General features: G+C 35.5%; 1 protein-coding gene and 1 long non-coding RNA gene across 2 annotated transcripts in view; one reads left to right on the top strand and one right to left on the bottom strand.

Moving 5' to 3' along the window:
- LOC108734062 (collagen alpha-1(XV) chain-like) overlaps nucleotides 1-24,766 on the bottom strand; it is a 368,331-nt gene that overhangs the window by 258,963 nt on the left and 84,602 nt on the right. The window lies entirely within an intron of this gene.
- The window catches only part of LOC112906607, an 83,509-nt gene continuing 67,336 nt past the window's right edge, over nucleotides 8,594-24,766 (top strand). The window contains exon 1 of the long non-coding RNA XR_003232459.1: nucleotides 8,594-8,893. This is a non-coding gene — a long non-coding RNA (uncharacterized LOC112906607). The remainder of the gene's footprint in view (nucleotides 8,894-24,766) is intronic.

The raw sequence follows: 24,766 nt of genomic DNA, 5'->3' as shown, positions 1-24,766 counted from the left end.
CATTAGTTTTACCTTTGAATATTGTTTAAGAATGACTATATAAATATTTACATGCCTAGAAATGTATAAAAATTGGCATATTTATTAACTTTGAACCCCCATAACTTTTTATGGGGGTGAGACCGCCACGAACTTTTTATGGTACAGTGGTGGGGGAGACCTCCTCCTTCGATCCCCACCCCTTTCGAGGGGCCATCGTCTAGACCTTTACCAATTATTTTCAAGGATTAGTGGTTTGGATACGCTGGAACTCAGAGATTTATAAGGTTATTAAAATTAGTAGTATTTTAAGTTTGTGTTTGTTCAGACCACTAAAAGCACGGATGACACCTCGATATTTCTCCGGGATTAGGATACTCAGTATATTTTTACTTTTTAATCTATTATTTATTGCTACGTTATTGAAAAGAAATTAATTCTTTAAGTTGTATCCCATCACGCCAGACGAGTCACTTTTTATAATAATTTAGCGTCCTGAACGAAGTGAATTTTTGTTGTTGGTTTGTTGATCGCGTGAGACGAACACAGCGCACCGAGATTAACTTGTCTACAATGCGGTTGGTTGTTGTCCGCCACTGAACAATTAAACAAAATGAGTTGACGTCTTCTGCAACAGCTCACTTGATCCCAGTCACAACATGCCACCGCATCTCCGTTGACCTCAGCCCCAGGTTATATTATTAGCCACAACGAGCAACAGACTAACACCACCCACATGATATGTGGAACGCCTCGTCCGCAATCGAGGGATAATTTATTTTTTTCCGTTTTCTTATTCTTCTTTTTCTGCTTCGTCTTTTGCCGTTGCTGTTGCGTTGTTAAACGCCTTTACTTGCGAATGGCACTTCCTCTAGACATCGGAAAGTTCTTTTTGAATTGTCATCAGACAGTGTGCCCTTTCAATTAGCGCAAAAACTCTGGCACTTAGCGAAGCACTTTTTATTGAACGACAAGGGCGACTGGAAAAAAGCAGGCAACGAGTGCTTTTAAAACTGCAATAAACGTTTCTAAAAAAGCGTTGAGTAGATACTCGTGTCGTCGTCAAAAAAAAAAAAAAAACGAAGAGAAGATCCCTTTGTCGTTGAAAGGAAATTAAATACGTATTGTTACGATAAAACTCGATGTTTGTTTTAAGAGACTATTACAGAAGTCTTGGGATGCAATTGCTGGACTTAAAACTTAAAAGACGTATTGAAGTATCGAAAAACAATTTATAACACCAGACACCAATACAAACAAGGATTTTATAGATTTTTTATAATGTGCTTTACTTTTCAGTCTGACGATATGTATCTGTTCTAATATGCGGTCTACCAGCAAGTATTTATTTTAATATGCGGTCTACCGACAGGTATCTGGTTTCTATCGGTCTACTGAAAAATATCAGTTTTAATTTTCAGTCTACCGATGTATATCTGCTGTTATAGGGGGTCTATCAGCAAGGATCAGCTTTAATATGCAGTTTTCCGACGGGTTTCTGTTTTGATATGCGGTCTACCTACAAGTACCTGCCATATTACACGGTCCACCGACTAGTATTTGTTTCACTTTTCAGTCTACCGACATGTATCTGCTCTGATATGCGGTCTACCGAAAGATTTCTGGTTTAATACGCGATCTACTGACAAGTATCAGCTTTAATTTTCAGTCCGCCGGTATGTAGCTAACTGCTCATATAGGCGGTCGGTCTATAAGCAAGTATCTGCTCTAATATGCGGTCTACCGACAGATTTCTGGTTTAATACGCGATCTACTGACAAATATCAGCTTTAATTTTCAGTCTGCCGATATGTACCTATCTGCTTGTGTGGGCGGTCTATCTTTAATATGCGGTCTACCGATAGGTTTCTGTTTTGATATGCGGTCTACCTACAAGTACCTGCCTTATTACACGATTTTCTGACAATTATCTGTTTTAAAATGTAGTCTATCGAGAAGTGTCTGGTCTAATATGCGGTCTACCGACAAGATTTTAGTTAAATAATTACCTTAGTGCAGGTAGGTACAGGCAGATCACACAACAGAAGTAGACCGCATACTACGCTAATAGAAATTTCCTGCATATTTTTGTTTTTTGTAATTTTTTATTTATACAATCAATGCTTTCTTGTTTACCTTTGACGGAATGCACAATTTTTCATGTGTGCACTATTGACGGCTGATTTTGAAATAAATTTAATTTGAAACTGAAGGCGCGTAGGTACGTGAGGATTTTCCGTTATTTCAAATATTTACCGATCAAAGGTCATCAGCATTTTTTAATGTTTGAAGAGAACACGTTCGGATTGCTGCAGCTTTGCACCTGAATGGCGCATTCCACGCGATGCTGAGCAGTTGAAAGACCAGAAGCCATCCGCAAATAAATCACAGCCTGACAAGAAGTATGCGCGGACTTTATCTGATATCGTCGCAGACTGATCGTTTATCGTGCAAAAGTTCACAGTCTAGCACACACACAATACCTTCTTCTTTACTCGCGTCATTCATTCGATTCAAACAGAATCCATCAACTTTTTATTTCGTTCTTCTTTATCTCTAGGTACTTATACGTATATATTTATGGTAGAGACACTTCCAGAATTAAGTAAATTTTTGAAGTTGAAGCATCGAGGAAGTTTCTACATTTAGTTAGAAAATGCATAGACTTAACCCCTGAGGCAAACTACTTCATATATTTCCACCATAACCTAATACCCTAATCGTTCATACTAACCAGGGAATTATAGGAATCAGTAGAAACCTAATCATAAATAATTCACATGCATCTCTCCACAAGGTTCGTTGAATTCACCCCTTGTTCGCTGAAAATTATAGTTATCCAAATAAAATTTAGCAAAATTATGCCCAACAGGAAGGGAGTAACACCAGGATGCATACTGTCACCGCTACTTTTTAATCTATACATCGAAAACGCGGTCAACACCATTAAAGCCAGCACAACTGTAGAGATAGATATACAGGGACAAAAGATTAGTATGCTTAGATTTGCAGATGATATAGCAGTATTAGCATCAAACAAGAAGGAATTAGAGATAGTTTTAACTAAAATGGAAGCAATATTGACAAAACAGTATTGTATGAAAATAAATAAAATTAAAACAAAAGTACTGTTATGCAAGGAAGAAAAAGGAGGGAAAGAGCGAATATAAAGATAGGAGACAAAAAATTAGAAGAAGTGGCTGAATTTAGGTATCTAGGAAGTGAGATAAGTCAGGACGGAAGGAATAGTAGGGATATAAAGCAGAGGATAGCGCAGGGTCGAGTCGCCTTCAATAAAACGAAGTCACTTCTATGCTCGCGAACGGTTAATTTAGAAATTCAAATAAGATTGTTAAAGCTGTATGTTTGGAGCGTGGCGCTGTACGGATGCGAAACATAGACGGTGGACGCGGCAGAAAAGAAAAGGTTACAAGTGTTTGAAATGTGATGTTGCAGGCGAATGATAAGGATAGCGTGGATAAAGAAGGCTAGAAATGAAGAGGTATTAGAAATAATAGGAGAATAGAGGACTCTATGGAAGTCAATAAGAAATAGGTGAAATAGGTTGGTAGGACTCCTTCTCAGGCACGAAGGTCTAGTAAGGGACATATTAGCGGCAGAAACAAGAGTTAAGAGGATTAGAGGTAGGCCTAGATTAGATTATTGTTCGCAAATAGTTAAGGATGTGGGATGTTCTAGTTTTAAGGAAATACGAAGATGAGCTCAGGGTAGAAAAGAGTGGAGGTACGTGTCCAACCAGTTTTAGGACCGACGACTTTATGATAATGGTGCTCAAATATCAATTTATATTTATTCATTTCGTTGACGAACAAACGTCTGTATGCAATACCATCTATCATTAAATGTCTACTTTGTCTGTAGACGACATAATATTTATTTATCGGACTTTTAAAACGTTTAGCTGATTGCAAATCAGTCACGTTCGCGACCACAGCATCGGTCTGGGGCATTAATTCGCGATGAATATGTCGATGAACTGTATGCATCAATCTTTTATTATTGCAGATACTCAACACGATGGGTTGAAAGTGCAACACGATTGATACTTCGTGCATTTATTGCTTTAAGCACATTGCAATCGTGAATGTGTATGCAAAATTATTCATGCAACGTCATTTAGCGAAGATCTAAAATATTGCTGGATGTCAGCGTTTTTAATTATTGTTTATATTTGTTTATTAAGTGACTACACCCGTGAAGAGATAGCGTTCTTTAAACTGAAAGCTGTCCTAAACAATTTGCAACACTGTACCTCGATAGTGGTTTGGTAAAGTATCGGTGTTATGACTAATTATTAAAAAAAGAGTAAATATCAGATTAAATGAGCAAGCTCAAGACTTAACACTCAAATCCATGACCCAGACCAAGACCAAGATTAGTATTTGAGCAAGACCAAAACCGAGGCTATATCACTAAGACCAAGATCTAATAGGCAAGAACAAAATCAATACCATGGCCAGGACAATCTTAATCTTGATTTTGCTTTGCTTATCGCCAGACCAAAACAGGATTCAATTTTGACATGATTATGTGATGAATTGGTAAATCCGTAAAAGTTTGGGTAAATGTCCCCGTGGGGGTGAGTGGGATCGAAAGAAGAGGTCTCCCTCACCACTGTACCATAAAAAGTTCGTGGCGGTCTCACCCCCATAAAAAGTTACTGGGGTTAGAGGAGGGTGGGGGTAGGAAGGATCGAAAGGGGGTAGGGGGGATCGAAAGAGGGTGGTCACCTGAGTAAAACCCCATAAAAAATTTGCGGCGGTCTCACCCCCATAAAAAGTTATGGGGGTTGAAAGTTGATTATTTTGACAATTTTCATACACTATAATTCAAATAAAATTCAATAAAAAAATTATTTTCAAGCGGGTGGAGGTGGGGGATCGAAAGAGGGTGGTCACTTGAACAAAACCCGATAACCTAACCTAACCTACCCTATTGATAAAGATATTTAAATAATGTTTTATATAACTTTCTCAATATTTTTATGTATTTTTCATTAGTTTTACCTTTGAATATTGTTTAAGAATGACTATATAAATATTTACATGCCTAGAAATGTATAAAAATTGGCATATTTATTAACTTTGAACCCCTATAACTTTTTATGGGGCTGAGACCGCCACGAACTTTTTATGGTACAGTGGTGGGGGAGACCTCCTCTTTCGATCCCCACCCCCTTCGAGGGTGGGGGGCCATCATCTAGACCTTTACCAAAGTTTGTACAGATTATGACATAGACGTAAAAATAATTTATCACTAATTTCTCTTCACCTGGTTATCATTTTATTGCAAATAGTTACAAAAACAGGCTGTTAATTCCATAAGTTAGTTACGAATAAGGGACTCAAATGTGGAAATATTTCAAACTAAACTGCCGTCGCGCCATGTATTTTGAATTACACGACGGGAAAACCTCGAGGCAAGCGTGACGTGGTAGCGCGTAAAGTTGTTTCTTCGTCAAAAAGGCGTTCCATTCTCTTTCATCTTTTACGCGAGAACATCAACGTGTTCACCTAGTAACGGGTAAATCTCGTTATGGAATCCCAGACAGCTGGATGCTTTCCGTCAAACGAAAATTACAAATAGCTGTTCATAAAATATCCCGATAAAGTATGCTACAGTTTGTAGCACAGTGGCTCTGCACGCTTATGTCAGTTTCACTATTAATGTTGGAACTAATTCTCTAAACTTCTTTTTGACAGATCTCTTATGGAAATTAGGTTTAGACTTGAAAAAATGGAAGTAAACTGGAGAAAGCTATCCCTTATTCTCTTAAAAAACGTCTTCTTTACGTTAAGATGAAGTTTCTTCTTTCATCTTTCCTTGATTATTTACAGTTAAATTCATTAAAAAGAAATCAGGGAATTTCCGTGAGATTAAAAACAAATCTTTAACAGAAGATAAAGAAAAAACGATGTTTTAAAACGAAAGTGTAACAATACCTTGTCCGTTAATTAAATCAGAAAATTGAGAAAACAAGCAACAACCGTTTGTATCTTCCAAATTAACTTTGTTAGTTGTTTACTTTCGGAGAAACTCGCTTCCAAATTTAAATTATTAATTGGTTACATCATCGATTTCATGTCCGATGTTTTTTATACGAAAACAAATAAAGCAGGATTCGATTCTATAAAATGAACAAATTGTTTGGTTAGCTTTAAACTCTAAAAATAGTTGTTTTAACAGTGGCGCATACGCGATGATAGCTGGGAGGGACGAGATTTCTTCAGAGTATATCTAAATGAATAAAATTATGTTAATGCTTGTAAATTACTGTATTAGATTACTGTTCGCAAATAGTTAAGGATGTGGATGAAGCTAGGAACTTTTAAGTTTACATAAATACATACGTTCGAATTAGAGTACCACTAAACAATTTTAATTCGATATTTAGAGTAATAATACACTGTGTATTACTTGTAGTAAGATAAATTGGCTTTCAAACTTTTTTCGCTCTTTCATAATAGCATTAAACAATTTATATCTTCGGTTTCTCTAATCAGCCAATTTATCTCTAGTTTAATAACAAACTTGTTATTATCTTGCAAGCCATAACTCTTGAGAAATTAATTTACGAAATTACCAATGAATGCGGTTTTGCATTACAAATTGCACCCAATTACAATTTGCAAAAATATAAATTATTAAGGTACGACAACCGCAGGCAAATCGTGATTTTTGTCGTTGGGACATTGGGACTGAAAGTAGTAGGGTAGGTTCTGATAATTACAACTGATATTGATAACATGATCATAAAGTAATTGTGGCTCATTATATAATTGTATGAAAATATTAGTAGGTATAAAACTTTAAAGTTTTTGTATTATATACATTTTGAGGCAAGAAGTTTAAGCTTAAGGGATTTATTTTGGCTTTTTAGGGTATGAAACCCTTAATTTTAATGCATTTAAAGTTATGGAATTTTTATATGAAAAATACATAATTTCCTACATGTAGATATAAGCAACCGAGTAATACAATTTTAATTAATTGAGAAAGTTGTTATATGAAATCTACAAACTCCCTGCCGCAGAATAACGATTTTAGATCCACAATGCCGCACCTGGATAATCCAAGGGAGAAGTCTAACAACTTAATGTGGAGATCGTCCTGGATTTAATCGAGCTTACGGCGTGTCGAAATCAGTTATGGTAATACTACTATGCAATCCAGTACGCTGCATGCTTAGGAGTTAACATTAATCCAACCAAGCGCTTCTGCTAGCTGCATAACTGAAGCCGAGATATCTTAAGCGCTAAACGTGGCCAAATTTAATTATTTCTACCAAACTGTTTAATATTAGAGTAGGTACGTCTGCCAAAAGTGTAGCAACTATATTATGGTTAAAGAACTTCCAACAGAACAAGTAACTATGCCAATATATGATCAAAAATTATATTTCACCTACAGTATTCGCAAAAGCTACATAATGTAGCTCTCATTTTGGTACACCGTATTTATTTTTTTAAGTTTACTATAATAGGCATGAGATGTTTCAATAAGTAATATCAGGATAAAGAAATTAAAATATTAGGTATAACATATTATTATTTAGTAGTTTTTACTCGCTCGGGTTCGCTCGCGTCGATGTCCTAAATACGTTTCAAAGATCATCGAAGATCACATAAAGTTAATTTTTTTATCCCTTCGGAACAGCATTTTTTTCTTTTGGGCAAAATGCCCGATGTCCTTTTCTGTATTCCTGACAATGAGTCTACAAAATTTCATAATAATCAATCGAGCAGTTAAGGCATATAATCGACCACATAAACTAATTTTTCTATCCTTCGGGAACAGTATTTTTTCTGCATAAAAGATACCCTATGTCCTTTTCTGTACCCCTGACAATGTGTCTACAAATTTTCATGATAATCAATCGAGCAGTTAAGACATATAATCGACTACATTAAACTAATTTTTCTATCCTTCGGATAGTTAAAGCGTAAAATCGACCACGTAAAACTAATTTTTTTTATCCCTCAGGAACAGTATTTTTTCCGGGATAAAAGGTACCCTATGTCCTTTTCTTTACAATTGAAAATGTGTCTACAAAATTTTATGATGATCGATTAATTAGTTACAGCGTGAAATCGACCACATAAAACTAATTTTTTTTATCCCATGGGAACAGTATTTTTTTTTGGATAAAACGTACCCTATATCCTTTCCTCTACCCCTGACAATGTGTCTGCAACATTTCATGATGATCGGTTAAGTAGCTAATGCGTGAAAAGCCAACAAACAAACAAACTTACATTCCCGTGCATAATATTATAATTAAGATTAATTTTTTATAGTCAGGTACGTATATTTTGTTGATTAAAATCAGATTGGTGGACGAAAACTGTAACTAATCAAATGTCTACTCTGCATGTCATCCCTCATGCATAACTTCATAACTCTTCCTTTGGTTCGCCGTAATAAGAAAACAAATATTCAGTTAATATCTATTACAGATCGTCCTGCTCTAAACAGTTACAGTTATCTTTTGACGTATTTATTCCTTTTACCAAGTTTATTCCTTTTATTACTAATCATCACGAGAGGGCCTCTAAGATGGTCAGTTCACTGTTTACTACGATTTGACCTTACTCTGACTTTGTTTGTTTCAAATCGAGGAGAGTTTAAAATTGCTGTTTCTAATACAATATTCATCGTGGTTGAGTACGTATTATGAGAGTAGACAGTGCGGTCGGAGAACACGACATATCTGATTCTGTTTTAGAAGACGTTTGTGTCTTATTTTGTGCTTGTGCGTCATTATAATAATAAGCAAACTTTCTACAGTTTTTGTTATGTGCAGTTTCGTATACCTTATAAAGTTTTGACTTTACACTGTGCCTTCATCCGTCAACAACAACAAGCCGGTATCCTCTGCATGAACGACAGGTAGGTAAAGCAAATAGTAGTGAAAAAAACATGAACGTCTTCATTAAGTATCTACCTCCAAAGGAGGATGCAATGTTTTAAACCTTTGTTAGCGAATAATTTATTCATATAAAAATAATTTTATTAAAACCATTTAATATTTTACATCATGGGAGCATTCTTAATAGTACTCTAGCTACTAAATTCCGGTGATGCCGAATTCCCTCCCGCAGGTAGTTTTGGTTAAAATATAGATAGTCGAATTCCCTCCCGGGTACCTTAACAAATTCAATGTTTGGAAATTCGTGTGCGTCTAGCTTTTTGATGCAATCATCTAGAAAAACTTTATTAGTTTTAATTTGTCTTGTTAACAATTTTTTAAAATTAGATGAAACACTTCGTATTGTAACATAAATTTCACATTGAAAATTATTGTGGTATGTATAATATATGAATAATATTAAGATTAATATGTGATGTAAGGCTGCATTATTTAAACAACTCTTTATGACTTTATAGTGGCAATTAGCACTTAAGGTCATCCGCCGCCGTTGGGAGGTAATTGATGTATAATTAGGAGGGAATTCGACATACCGAAAATTTTAACCCTAATTAAAAACAGGTATATGGGAGGGAACTACGCATTATCCCTAAATTCAGTAATGAACAAAAGAATAGAGAGAAATTAGTGTTACATTTGATCAATTTATTTTCATTTATGGGTACGTCTCGATGAGTGATCAAATGATAATAGAAAGAAGACCTCAAACGGCTTCCTGAATCAACCTAATAGTAAACCCAACTAGGATCGGAACTTTCTACCATTTAAACTTATGTGATTTTTAAGTTAAAATTAATTTCCAAACTTTTCTTGAGCCTACATGGTTTCAGACAACAATTTCGTTTTATTTGTACTTTTACTATTCCAAAAACTTTCGCAACTTAATTTCCAAATGTAAATCTAGAAATTATGAAACATATCTATTGGGTAATGAAATTTCTTAATATTTTTAAAATACCTCTTCCCAATTTGTGTTGGTCTTTAAAGACTCATAATCCTTGTTTTTTCATAATCCCGAAACTTGGTTCCTATAGTAGAATCAGCCGAATTGAGTTAATTTTAGATAATAATAATATTGATCCTACTACATCAATAAAAATTTTCATCAAATTCACTGTTTAATGTTTGATTATTTAAAACAATTTGCGATGAAATGAAAATTAAATATTGTATTCTATCCAAATCAGGTCAGTAGTTTTAACGTTGTACAGTCGCAAATAGAAAAAGACACAAGAATTCCGATAATGGCCTTAGTGTTTCAGAAAGAAATGACGGATGATGAACAAAGCCAACAAGCGTTTAATTAATATCTTGGAAACACGATGAAAGCTTTGCTAGAATGTTTGACAGTTGTAAATGATATTAAGTAGAAGATTTATGAATACCATCTATCTCATCGGTTAGTGTGATTTTTGATTTATATTAAATAAAGGAGAGTATTTAGGAAGATTCTGTCGTTATTATTAGCAGAGAAATGACAAATTTTTCTTGTTTTCTTTTTTGGAATGTGAATTGAGATTAAATTTGTCTTGAAACACATTATTATTAGTTACACTAGGATAATCCGTCCAAATGTGGACTGATGACGTTGTCAATGGTTCATAACACGTACAATTTTAACTAGAGCTTTTAGGTAAAGCTTCTACCATCCTGTGACGTTAAAAGCTTGTTGGCTTTTTAATCAAAAATTTCGATTCAACGACAACATCTTAACACTTAATACTAAACAGAAATTGTCATTGGGACGATATTCTCCATGGATTTATGTTATAGTAGAAATTACGTAATAATTTGTCTTTTCGTAAAGATTGACTCTCTTTTATCTTGCCCCTTGTAAGTAGGTACGTTATGTCATTTACATGCGTACTACAGTTCTATCAACCAATAACAATAGGCATAAAAGGCATGCTGTAATACCATTACCAATGTGATTCTATTACCGCGCTTAATTTACATAATCAGAACAATTAACGAATTAAGATGCTATCAAAGAATCTTGACATCTAAATTTTGTACGTGTCTGTCATTCAGTTGAATTAAGTTAGTCGTAAATCCTTTACCTTGCGATCTTTTGATTTGATTGCCTAATTAAATTAGCTACGGTTGCTTTATAAGGACATCTTTCCCACACATACATAATATATATATTCCACAGAACTCAACCTGTGCAGCGAAAATTTAATTTAGTCTGTTACCTACATACAGCCAGTCAAAAAATATCAAATAATAGGAGGTATTTATGGCTAGAACAATTTTTTTTGTAGAGATGTACAGGTCTGACGAAGAAAGCTGGCGAGTGGTCGCGCAGGTACTTGCCCATTTATGACCCATTTGGGTAAGTCACTTGGAACCGATACACAAATCAGCTTTCAGTAGGCGTAAATTATAGTATTAATACAGATAGGACAGTAGCGTACTAGAAAATAATGTAAAAACATGACTTATCAAAAAGAAAAAATTAACCTATTGCTTTTGTTTTATAGTTAGTTTTCACATTCACTGTCATCATGGGAATCTCTATCACTGTCACCAACATCAACAATTAGTTCTTCTGTTTGTCTGTCTATTACTTGCTCACTGATCCCTATTTTTAAATATTTAATCTACGCCCCTGATAGGAATACTGAAGAATGAGGGCTGCAATCTTTATACCTAAAACTGCCTACTTTTGCCACCACGCATCCACGCCATTTTAAAATTTCCGCCAGTTTCCAGCGTCAGGCCTGTACAAATTGAGGATACTGTGAATAGAGAAGGTTAAAAATGAAGAGGTATTAGAACGAATAGGAGAACAGAGGATTCTATGAAAGTCAATAAGAAATAGGCGAGATCGGTTAGTAGGACACTAGACATTAACTCAGGAAAGAACAGAATGGAGGTGCGTGTCCAACCAGTCTTAGAACTGACGACCTTATGATTATGTACAAAATGGTTTGCTAAAAGTATTTAAATACAAAATGCAAATACTTTATTGAATTGCCATTTCAAATGTAATATTCATTTTTCTGCTTAAGGTGATTAATTTACCTGTGGCACTTATTTTAATTTGAAAAATGAACATATTGCTGTTGCCAAACTAGCTTCTTTAGCGTTAAAAACAGAGCCAAAATGGGGTTGTAAATAATTGTATTGATATAAAACCGACATCAATCTTTTTATATCACAAAAAGTATTTACAACCCCATTTTGGTTTTGATTGAAATAAGGGAAAGAAATACAACCAATAGTATTTAACAACATTCAACATTAATTAAGACCACATAAAATTTACAATCATAAATGTAGCATTTCCCTGTAAATACCGACTGAACCTAGTTACTCCCTATATGCAGATAGTTCATTTGGAGTTATAGTTATCGATCAATCTTTCAATGGGTAGGTATTTTATCTCAGAGAAGTACACATTACATCTTTGAAGATATGTAACAGTTTTGTGCAGGAATTAATCAATCAGAACCATCTCCTTTGTTGTAATAATAGAATGAAATAAATTTTATATCATCTTACGATATATTATCGATAGTACTAATAACATTTAAACCCTTTGACAGCGGCGGTAATATGCATAACGTGAGACCACCCGTAGAAAATAATAGAAACGTCAAAGATAGCATCAGTTTTAAATGCCCATGTCGGAAATTGTAATTAGAAATTCAGTGCCGTCAACGTGAACAAAGTGATAACTTGCCAGAGATGCTATTTATGAAAGTATTTAAAGTTCGCTTAACTAACAGAAATACTTTTCTTTTGGAAAAAAGGGTTTCTGAAAAGACACCATAATACCCACCCCCCCTAAATTTTAATGCTTATGTAGATCATTCTTACTTTTTGTTATAATGTTAAGGATTGTAAAGTTTTTGTGTTCTTTGATTGTCTGCAAGAACATAATTTATTTATGTGATTCTTCCGACGTTTTTTTAATTGTTTTATATAAACTGCAACGGATTAACGAAGCGATTTTTATATACATATATGTTAATCTACAATATATACATAAACTGTCCTGTTAGTACTCTATGCTAATGATAAAAAATAAATTAATTAAACTTTTGATCGTATCTAGTTGACCAGATCATATCATTCGTGAGAACGCGCCGATTTAAATTCTGGCCAGCCTGCTCTGGTCCAAGTCTTTTTTTAGTTCCTTTGATCTTACCACAGATAATCTTTCATTTCTACTCTGTCTTCATGTTCTATCTCTATCCGACGGCTTATAAGGAGTTCGAAGGGAGCCTTCTGCTCTATCCTCCAGCTCTGCACTACAGTGTGGTTAAACCACTGCTTAGCATTACTAGCTCGTGGGAGTGCAACACCTAGACATTCAAAGAGTATTTTTTACCGAAAAAAAATATACAAACTATAAAGAGTTTTAGAATGTGTCATAAGGTCGTCAATCCTAAGAGTGGTTTGATTTTATATCCTGAGGTAATCTTTGCATTTCCCTAAAACGAGAACATTCCGTATCCTTAACCATTTGTGAACAGTAATCTAAACTACGTCTACCTCTACTCCTCTTAACTGCTATTTCTGCTTCCAATATGTCTCTGACTAGCCCTTCTTGTCTGAGGTGTCCTATCAACGTATCTCGCCTATTTCTTATTAACCGCCATAGGGTCCTCTGTTCTCCTTTTCTTTTTAGTATCTCTTCATTTCTGACTTTCTTTATCTACGGTACCCTCATCATTCGCCTACAAAACCACATTTTGAACGCTTCTAACCTCTTCTTTTCCACCGTGCCCACCATCCCTGTTTTGCAGTCGTGCAGCGCCCTTTAACGGTCTTTTTCGAATTTCTAAATTAACTGTGCGCGAACATAAAAGTGACTTCTTTTTGTTGAAGGTCACTCTACCCTGCGCTATCATCTATTTGATGAAGATTTAACACCATAAAGCGAAACATCGTTTATGATTACGTAAAGAAATAAAAAAATTTTCACCACTGAAATTGCTTGATTAGTCTTTTGAAGTTGACTAAAGTCTATGATTTATTCATTTTTTGTCCTAGAGGTATTGGTGTGCTCATCGTAATGAAAAGGAAACTGCCTTATCACCTATCCTATACCTATAGTGTCATACGTGTTAAAGTGGCATACATCAATCTAACGTAGACAGGAAGTTTCACATACATGCATGTGGTCATTGAATTCTCATTTAATAAAGCATTATCAGGGAGTTGAGAGCTTAACGATGTTTCGTAATTGATGCATCAGATTATAAACTATAAATTGCACTCTGCAATTCATAATTTACCCTTGCTACCATAATTTGCACGTGGCATCAATATTGCTCCAATGGAGGGTAACGCTTCACTTGACCCATTGAAATTGAAACACAGTGGCGTGTTGGTTTATGGCTAATAAAATTATGGATTTATGAAATTAATAATAAAATAACCCCATAAAACTTAAAAAAAAAACAAGGATTTGCTAAATAAGTCTTAATTAAGGATTGAATAAATATGACTTATTTTAAACTGATAATGAGAACGGATCTTTACATCAAAAGCTAATAAAATCGCATCGTTGTTCTCATAAAATGTTGTTTATTACCTCAATATTCTCGTTGTATAATGGCTGTAGTTGTTTAAAGCAGCCGACTGATAAGTATTTATGTGTTTTTGGGAGAATGTGAAGCTAAATGAACATAATAGTTATAGAAATCTCAGTTAGAAGAGTTAATGGAAACTAAAATTGTGAATTTTCGAGACCGGAAACACCATTATTATGATACAGCGCTGGAACTCTAGCCTCACAGACAACTTTATACAATCGAACGTACGAAAATTGAATACAGGGTAGCATAAAAGTTAGTAGGGCTCAATTAATTAAAATTTTTTATGGAACTAATCGGTACAAAGCCCTAGTCGTCCTCAAAATAGCACCCTTGTGCTTCAACACAACGGGTATAACGCGATTCCCACTACGCTTTCGCCTTCTGGAACTCGCTTTCCGGGATCCTCTGCAGAAATGTCGTCACAGTCCCTTGGACGTCTTCTATGGGGCTGTAATCGGTTTCCTTTGAGCCTAGGAAAGAGGAAGAAGTCTGGATAGTAGTAGGGTCGAGGCAACCCTGTGCTTGACCAAACTCCCTCACTAGCAGCGCGTAGCCACTCGAACACTGTTGGCGTCATTAACCATTTCGATGGTTTCCCGATTCCCGCAGAATTTTATTACGTAGCGCTGCTTGAGATTTTTCTCCATCTTGGATCGCAACAACATTTCTTAAAAGAGATTCAAGGAAATCGACATGCTTACTTCCCCTTGCCCAAGGCTATCCACTACCAAACCTAGGTGGTCCGACCCCCTTCCACCGCTTCGTTCGCACTACAGAAATTCAGTCTTACTACTTTTTGTTCCTACCCTGTATGAGTAAAATATGTCAAACAGTTTGTTTCATATTTCAAACATTTTAGGAATCGAAAAAGTACTGAGTTCATACATAAATCAACAACTAGGAAACTGTCGTTATAACAACAAAATAATAATTGTAGTTATCGTTTGAATTGTTAATAGTTGAACACTTGCAAACGCAGGACTTCACACATATTTGCAGATAGGTCTAGTAAATTTTTTTGTTATCCTTTTTCTGCATAAAACATACATAGTTTAAAATTCGCAGCTCTTAAACGTTGAATATTTGAATAAGGGTGCAGCTTTTTTCAAACGCTCTTTTATTAATCACACATTAACTTTGCCGTAAGGATAGCACCAACAGGATGACTTATTAACGAGGCATCTCTATGTCGACCGTGAAGTTAGTTTCAAGATGATAAAGTCCGTGTGTGTATATGCAGATGTTAGGTACATAGGTATTGTAGAAGTTCGTGAATTATAAATTTCCAATTATATTCGAAAGGATAAATATACAATGTGCACAAATAAATAAAACAAAGATCGAGCAAATAATGATTTTAAAAATGTGAACGTGTATCTATATATCTGGAAAAAGAATATAGAAATCATCGCATTCGTTATTTATTATGGAAAATAGCTCAAATTCTATAGAAAAAGTTATCGACACAATTTTGCGTTTATTATAAAAAATTGTCACTAAAATGACAATCAAGCATTATTAGAGGATTATCTAGATTCGAAAAAGAGAACAGAAACTTTTGTGAATCTCATCCTTTTTAAAATCCTCGATTCACCCTCGAATCCCTCTAGAATATTCACATGTACCTATATCATTGCAAAATGTTCTGATAATTAGTACAAATTTTATTAGTAATATTAAATTTCAAACGATCTCTAAAAGGATAAATGCATCAATCAAGATTCTATCTGTGCTGCATTTAAAGTACACAGAATCCAGTTTATCAATCAAGTAATAGATTTGGTTAGAACGAAATTTGATACAAACAGCAAGATAGAGAGTTCGTGCTTAATTTCCAATTTTTACTGGAAAAATCGAGTATCTATACAAAAATTAGAGAGAAGCACATTTATTAGCCAAACAGTGCAAAAAAACGTACTTCAGTTCAGTTGGGTGCCCATACTCCGATAAAAAGTCATTTCCCGCTTGACCGATAGACCAGTGCCACTCTTTTATTGGATCCATTTCTGTTTAATTTAAATGCCAATTAATTGACCATCCCATTTACTTCAAAGTAAAAAATTGGTAGTATATAGCTGTAGTAATTAACGGCTCCGAAATAATATCTTTGTGAAATAGGTAACAAATTTTTTATGCATTTTTGGGTAGGTACTTGCTATAATCGTAATTATTGATTGATTTGTTTAGTTCAGAATTTAATTGAAACGATTTTAATTGCGATTATCCAAACATACGGGGCTGAAAGCGTACGAAACGTGGACGGTGGGCGCAACGGAAAAGAAATGGTTCGAAGTATTCAAGTTAGTAGTAAGTTAGTTAATAAGTGAGCAGATATTACAAAGAATAAGAGAAAAAAAGGCGCTATGGAAGTCAATAAGAAATAGGCGTGAGAGGTTAGATTAGTACGACACCTCAGGCAAGGACTAGCCAAGAGATATTAGATGCAGAAACAGAAGCTAAGACGAGTAGAGGTAGACCTATATTAGATTACTGTTCACAAATCATAAACTTCATTCACTATTCCTACGGCTAGTTAGAACATCACTCCTTTCTATCCAGAGCCAGTCTTTTCATTTTTGAAAAATCGCAACACCACACATCCCATATAATAGTAATCTAATCTAATAGTAGAGCACAAAAAAATTTTTGGTAAACTTTACACTTTATAGTGTAAAAAGAAAATCCCACGTCGACCAAATAAATTCATTAACTGTAACAAAAATCCGAGGTCACCTTCCCCAGGCGCTCCACAATAAGTTGTCATTATCCTTTCAGAATTCCTGCTTTTGCTTCTACGTAATATGTCTCTTACCAGCCTATCAAGTCTCAGACGGGATCCTATCTTATCCTGGCGTAATTATCCGATACCCGGTCGGATCCTAAAAAGAGTGTCGGATCTGCCGTGTACCGGGTCCCATCCCTAAATATCGAACACTACTGCCTTTGATTCTTGTAATTACAATACTTATACTTTTAATTAAGAAACTTACCTGACCTGTCATTTTGTCTATTTTCCGATATAGTTTCTTAAGTGGTTAAATGGTTGACGTACCTGAAATAAAAAACGACAATGTTAAATTTTGCTTTAAACGTATATTTATATTAATCTATTTTAGTTAATAAAAAATAGCCACATTACTTGCAGTAAACCTTTATTATGGTCTACATATCCATATAAGTGGCAGTATAATAATACTGCATAGTATTGTTCTTTTTAATCTGTACATCGAAGACGCGATCAACATCATTAAAGACAGTACAACTTTAGGGATAGATATACAGGGGCAAAAGATTAGAATGCTTAAATTTGCAGATCATATAGCAGTATTAGCTTGCGTTAGAGATAGCTTTAAATGAAATGGAAGCGGTATTGACAGATCAGTACTGTATGAAAATAAATAAAAGTAAAACTAAAATACTGGTAGGCAAGGGAAGAAAAAGTAGGGAAAGAGCGAATATAAAGATAGGTGACGAAAAATTAGAAGTGGCTGATTTTAGATACCTAGGAAGTCAAATAAGTCAAGATGGAAGGAGTACACTGAACGAAAAAGGTACATATATTCAATAAAAAAAAACATTATATTGATGAAAAATTAATCAATTTTGGTCCAATGATTNTCGTGTCGCCTTTAATAAAAAGAAGTCACTTCTATGCTCGCGAACGGTTAATTTAGAAATTCGAAAAAGGTTGTTAAAGGTGTATGTTTGGAGCACGGCGTTGTACGGGTGCGAAACATGGACAGTGGGGGCGGCGGAAAAGAAAAGGTTAGAAGCGTTTGAAATGTGGTGTTACAAGCGAATGATGAGGATAACGTGGGTAGAAAAGGTTAGAAATGAAAAGGAATTAGAAAGAATAGGAGAACAGAGGACTCTATCGAAGTCAATGAAAAATAGGCGAGATAGGGTGGTAGGACACCTTCTCAGGCACGAAGGTCTAGTCAGAGACATATTAGAAACAGAAACAGGATTTAGGAGGAGTAGAGGTAGACCTAGGTAAGATTACTGTTCGCAAATAGTTAATGATGTGGGTTGTTCTGGTTTAAGGGAAATGCGAAGTTTAGCTCAGGATAGGAAAGAGTGGAGGTACGTGTCCAACCAGTCTTAGGACTGACGACCTTATGATTATGAGTATTGTTCTGATTTATATACGAATTTTTAAAGCAAGCTTTACTCTTAAAATAAAAACGCATTAGATAAATTGATTTTCCCATTAACAATATGGATAAATTGTGCCTTACAGCTTACAACCTTTAATTATTATCTGTCATGGTGTCATTTCAGAAGCGATAAACAATGGTAAGCCATTTAACTCCCTCGCTAACACAAGTGACATAGATACAACGACTATAATAACTGGTAATTTTAATCATTCAAAGAACTGTTACTGTCAAATTATCGGTCCTTATCTCGATATGTACATTTTTCAACATGACAGGTTACTATTACGCCTTGTTAGATAGGCGCTGTTACTTGCCACGCATCTGATCTGGTAATTAATTTTAATTAGACGTCCTTTTTCAATTTTCTGAACGCATTCGCGTTAGATGGGTTAAAAGTTTGTTGCTGACCCTCCGACGAACACACACGCACGTTTTATTAAACTCAGTGGCCAGAGGTCAATGATAATGACCGACAATTTTATCAAGAATATATATCAGTTGAATAGGCGTGAAACACATGTGTCAAAACTAACGTAAAACTATAAAGGAAAATAATCTTAAATTTAACATTTATAAAGTACAAAGTAACTTACATTCACTATACCTAATAGTATAAGATCCCACTGCGAAATTAGTACGTTCATCAAGTGGTTGATCAAACTCAATTTTTTTACATATTTTTATGAGTAGGAGAATACATTTTTAACAAGGTGCCAATCAAAAAGTGCCCGCAAATACATTTAATTAAAATAATGATAATTAATTTTCGAAAAAGAAATTTCTTTCATTTATTTGGTAAATAAAATATCATCTAGTTCATAGAAACGTATGTGAAGACATTGAAAAGATATGGGTGCTGTTGCCCGCTCGGCCGCAACCTCTTCGCAGCCAGGTGTTAACAGGTATTACTTTGTTATCTTTTTAATATCAAATGAAAGGTAATCTTTTTCTGAGCATGATAATATAAAGCTGCCTATTAAAAAGTGACCGCAAATAGGAGATGCCAGCTATTAAAGATGCTAAGTTTCATAAATAAAGTGGGAAACACTGAGCCAGAAACTTGGACCCCGCACGATCCTTAGGGAAAATCGGTTTCGTTCAAATTAACTGCAATAGTTCGCCTGTCACATGAATCGATCTCAAAGATTTTTCTATAAAACATTGCTTCTGGTTACATATCATGATTATAGGACAACGAGAAGTACTCTCTAGGTTCTGATTTACTTGACAGTGTAAAAATATGCTGCAAAAACGGCTGTATCATTTGATTACGTTGACTCAGAAGTTTTATTTTTTTCACAGCTCCAAGGGATTGCAGACCCCAGTAACCTAACCTAACCTAAGTATTTGAAATTAATTTCACTTGATACCTCCTGAAAAAAATACAAACAGACGGACAACAAAATGATCCATAAGGGTTCCTTTTTACCTTCTGAAGTACGAACCCCAAATAGGAGATATTAAAATTCATTGAAAGTAAGAAATCTTAATTTACATCACTGTATCTTGAGCTGCTTGAAATACTTGAAAGGTTTGAGGCTAATATACAGCAAGACGGTATGCGTAATATATAGGGTGTCCCAGTTATAATAATTAATATTTATACCACAGATTCCTACGGACATTTCGAACATAAAATGTTATAACACTTTTGACTTTTGAAACAAAAAAAAATCATAAAATTATAATAGTTTTGATGCCGGCCCTGCACAATCGCAAATTAATTACGGTTGCCAGCTGATCGTAGAAAGATTCACCTTCAGTAGGTCGGAATCAGCTGCTTTTTGGTGTAATGTTATTGTTTATGTTTGGTATTAAGTTACGGATCAGCCGAAGGAAATGCACTCGCGTTAAGATCCATTACATGACTGAATATGTTACAATAAGTACGTGCCTATCACAACGAAAATTGTGCCCCAATGTGTAAACGAAAAATCATTTTTAATCAACAAATTTGCATTGACCTTGACATTGATAAAGTGCTTGACAAAAGTAGGTGGAAATGAATTATTTCTGTTGACAAGATGTACCTATCAATATCAGTTTTCACCAAAAAGTCGGAAAACAAAAAACGATTGATTGCGTAGATTGACAAGCATGGTAAAGAACGTGTGAGCGTAGGCCCCCATAATCCCATGATCGTACAACTGAAGTGGACCTAATGTAGCCCATGACGACGAGTATTATGTTATTTTAAACCGAAAAGAAATTATAACGATTACGGAATACTTAGAAGTGGTTCACAAACAACCCTGGCCACCCAGCGTTTGGTAGAGGCTTGTAACATAACGTACAAGAGTACGAAAACAAAACTATGTGTTATGGATAACAGTTGAGATAAGATGTATACCTACTTTGACCAACTACACGTGTTAAATTTCTCATTCTGGCGTTAGTTTTCCCTGACATGGCTCATTAACCCCACGTGGAGTAATACAAGGATGTGCCCAGAAGAAGTCTGTTGGTTATTTTGTTTTACTTAAATGTAAAAAGCTAAATACTGGTATAACCTCGTATAATTGCCCTCCTGGAGGCGACTGAAATAAATACACATAATGTCATAGTTTGTAACAGGTTGTTCAGTTTGCATTGGATTGTTGTGGAATTTAGTCGTTTGTTTGTTACTTTATTTATTTAGTGGGTATTTTATAAGAGACAATAAGGACAATTAGTAGTGTGATAGTGTATTCCAGTACGGTTGTTATTCAACCCTCAGTCGGTGGTAAGTTTCTTTCGCATTCAGTATGTTAAAGCCTTTTAATGTACAATTGTCATTAAGTTACGAATTAATGCAATGTTATTATTAATTAAAGGATTGTGTACTTCCAAACGTACGATGGAACTTGAACATAGACCGTTTACATTTGTGGAGTTTACAGACATGGTGTTGTGTTATGGTGCAGCGCAAGAAAATGCACTCGCGGCATGTCCAGTATATCGTCAACGGTGGCCTTATCGATGTCAACCACACCCGCAAACAATAGTGCGTGTAGTGCAACGTTTACGGGATACCGCAAGAGTTATCGCGAAGGCTGAAGGCCGTGAACGACAACACAACAATAATAACGAACAAGCGATCCTAGAAGTTATTGATGATGACCCCATGAGTAGCACTCGTCTAATTGCACTCCAACAACACGTATCTCGGACTACTGTACACCGAACATTACGTCACCAACTTCTTCACCCGTACCATTGTCAGTCCGTTCAGGTATTGCTTGAAAGAGACCATCAGCAACGTCGACGTTTCTGTCGGTGATTTTTGCGACAATGTGTACGTGAATCAAACTTTCCGTACTATGTATGCGCTACTGACGAAGCGACATTAACGCGTGGTGGAAGCGTTAATTTCCACAATATGCATGTTTGGGCAGACGAAAACCCACATGTCATTCGGGAAACCCATTTCCAACATCAGTTTTCATTAAACGTGTGGGCCGGTATTGTTGGAGATACGCTTCTGGGTCCCTTCTTTATTAATGGTCCGCTAACAGGCCACATGTATGCAGACTTTTTAGAGAACGTGTTGCCGGAGTGATTAGAGGACATTCCATTAACTGTACGGGCAAATTTGTGGTTTCTTCAAGATGGAGCACTCCCCCACAGCACGCATCAAGTACGACAGCAATTAAACGTAATGTTTCCCAGACGTTGGATAGGTCGATTTGGTCCCGTAGCATGGCCACCCCGTTCACCCGATCTCACACCAATGGACTTTGTGGGGACATGTTAAGGCATTGGTATATGCATCATCTATTACCACTGTAGATGAACTTCGTAATAACATTACCAATGCCTTTCGTATAATTCGAAATTCTCCCGGTATCTGGGCCAAAATTCGCAGCAATTGGATACGCCGCTGTCAGTGTTGCATTGAAGCGAATGGCGGGCAATTTCAACATTTTTTATAAAAGGTACGCTTTTGTTTTTCACTTTCACTTTTTTTTACAAGGTGGAAGTGCATTCGGCTTCTTCCCGGTAGGTACTTGTTACATCCACACTAGATCAGCTGAGCGACGTTGGTCGCCTAGATCCAGGCCCGTAATGAAACAAATTGTACGTTCAAATTTACAAAGACGATTTGCGAGCTCAATTGTCANTAGCAAGGAGATCGGGCTGAAACTATAGCTACAAGCTATCCAAGGATGGTACTATAGAATGTCACCTCAAGGTAGGCCTAGTGGCGTCATCTCTTGGTTAGGCCGGAAACTTATCAATCCACCCTCGTAAATCTTAATCTGTAGAAGTCGAATCAAAATCCGCCTATGTCGGAATTCTGATGGTTTCTGTCTATCTGTTTGTACATCACAGTCCCCTCCCATCATTTCCAACTACACGAATGTAGCCAACTTTTTTTACATGGGTAATTTCAACTCGAAACGCCGTAAAAATTTGTGTATATATTAAGGTCCCCAGGCAGGAAATATAAAAAATGCGTTGCGTTTTCAAATTTTACTGTTTTTGATGTATCTGCCTAAGTTTGGCTTCAGAGTTAGTCAGAACTTTATATTACGTGGTGCTTGACCGACCCGGGTTTACCCGTAGGCTGTATGTATACGAACGTAGTTTATAATCTTAAAACGGTAAAGATGAGATTTCGGAAAATAATACCATATTGTGAAGATCCCGAAAAAGGGAAAAAAATTTTTCCACCACATTTATTCCAATGATCAGTCATTTTTTTTATTTATTTTCATGTTCCTTTAATTGTTTATTAGTTATAATGATTGTATCACTACATAGTATAAAACAAAGTCGCTTTCCCGCTGTCTGTCCCTATGTATGCTTAAATCTTTAAAACTACGCAACGGATTTTGATGCGGTTTTTTTAAAAGATAGAGTGATTCAAGAGGAAGGTTTATATGTATAATACATGCATAATATAGTAGGGAAACACTGATAATTTTAGAGGTTTCTAATGTGATGTCGTAAATAAACACATTTTTTGCGCTTACATTGCAAACGCTGGCTGAACCCTACGAGATAGATCAAAATAATGTACTACAATATTGTACATCTTAAAAGGGTCTACAAAAAAGTCCGGGATGGTATATGTCTATCTCTTAGGGATAACCCACAATAACCATTTTTATCCTTTACTTTTTATGAGAAATAATGACTTATTTACGAAGCGATTGTAGGCAATACAGCATTAATTCTTATCCAATTAAGTACCTTAAATACATTGTGCATTTAATATAGATCAATATGGCCCTTTACAGCATGTAATATAAATGAATATTTTCGAAGATATTACAGATTTAAAATGCAGGGACATAGCGGTTGCTGCGGTAACGCCCGGGAGACCGGTTTGTATTGTCTAATGACAAAAAAACTGTGAATGTTGTATATAAAGACATTCTGTAGTATATTTAGTATGTTTAGGGGGTATCTTTTGAAGATTTCCCTTTTTCGATAATAATCTAAACAAAACAAAAATATATTTAGCATCAGCATTGCACCCGTGCGAAGCTGGGACGGGTCACTAGTTTATTATAAACAACTGAAAGCAGTTTCATGCAGACGTTTAATTAAAGGTCCCCTTCTATTTAAAGTTTCGGAAAACTTTTTTCTTTTTCTACCATTAAAATTCTCCTATTAGCACAGTTTATTTTAGTACATTAGTTGTGATTTATTCGTATTCCCTTTGCTCTTCGTGTAATTTAACATCGGCTTTCTTTCATCATATGGTATGTCCACAATCCGTAAGCGGCGTTATTTTTAGAACGAACGGGTTACATTTCATTCTGGATACTCTAAGCGGTTAAATGACAGTGTCGCTGGCAGTTTTAATTGAGACAAGTACATTATCTAAGAGACGTTTTAATTTTTGCCTTCTCAAATTACAGACAGGCCGTATGCATGCTTATAAAACAATGACACTCTGTTCCCTTGCAAGCATCCGATTGCCGTTATCGTCATGCGAAACATTTTATTTGATCAAAAGCCGAAGCATTGCAACCACAAATATGTATATGCAAGACTGTATTGGTGAAGATCTGTTGAAGTCCCCGTGACACGACGCTTAAATTGCCGATCTACGCTCCGGGTAACGGGTTCGGCGCGGTCTGGAGCGAATTGATTCGTCCTATCGGTTTTATTGACTTTTGTTACACGACGGGTGG

The sequence above is a fragment of the Agrilus planipennis genome, unplaced genomic scaffold (genome assembly GCF_000699045.2).
Source record: "Agrilus planipennis isolate EAB-ADULT unplaced genomic scaffold, Apla_2.0 scaffold10, whole genome shotgun sequence".
In the NCBI taxonomy this organism is placed as follows: Eukaryota; Metazoa; Arthropoda; class Insecta; order Coleoptera; family Buprestidae; genus Agrilus; species Agrilus planipennis.
Note: the sequence above shows the minus strand (reverse complement) of the source record. Positions and strands in the feature narration are given on the sequence as shown.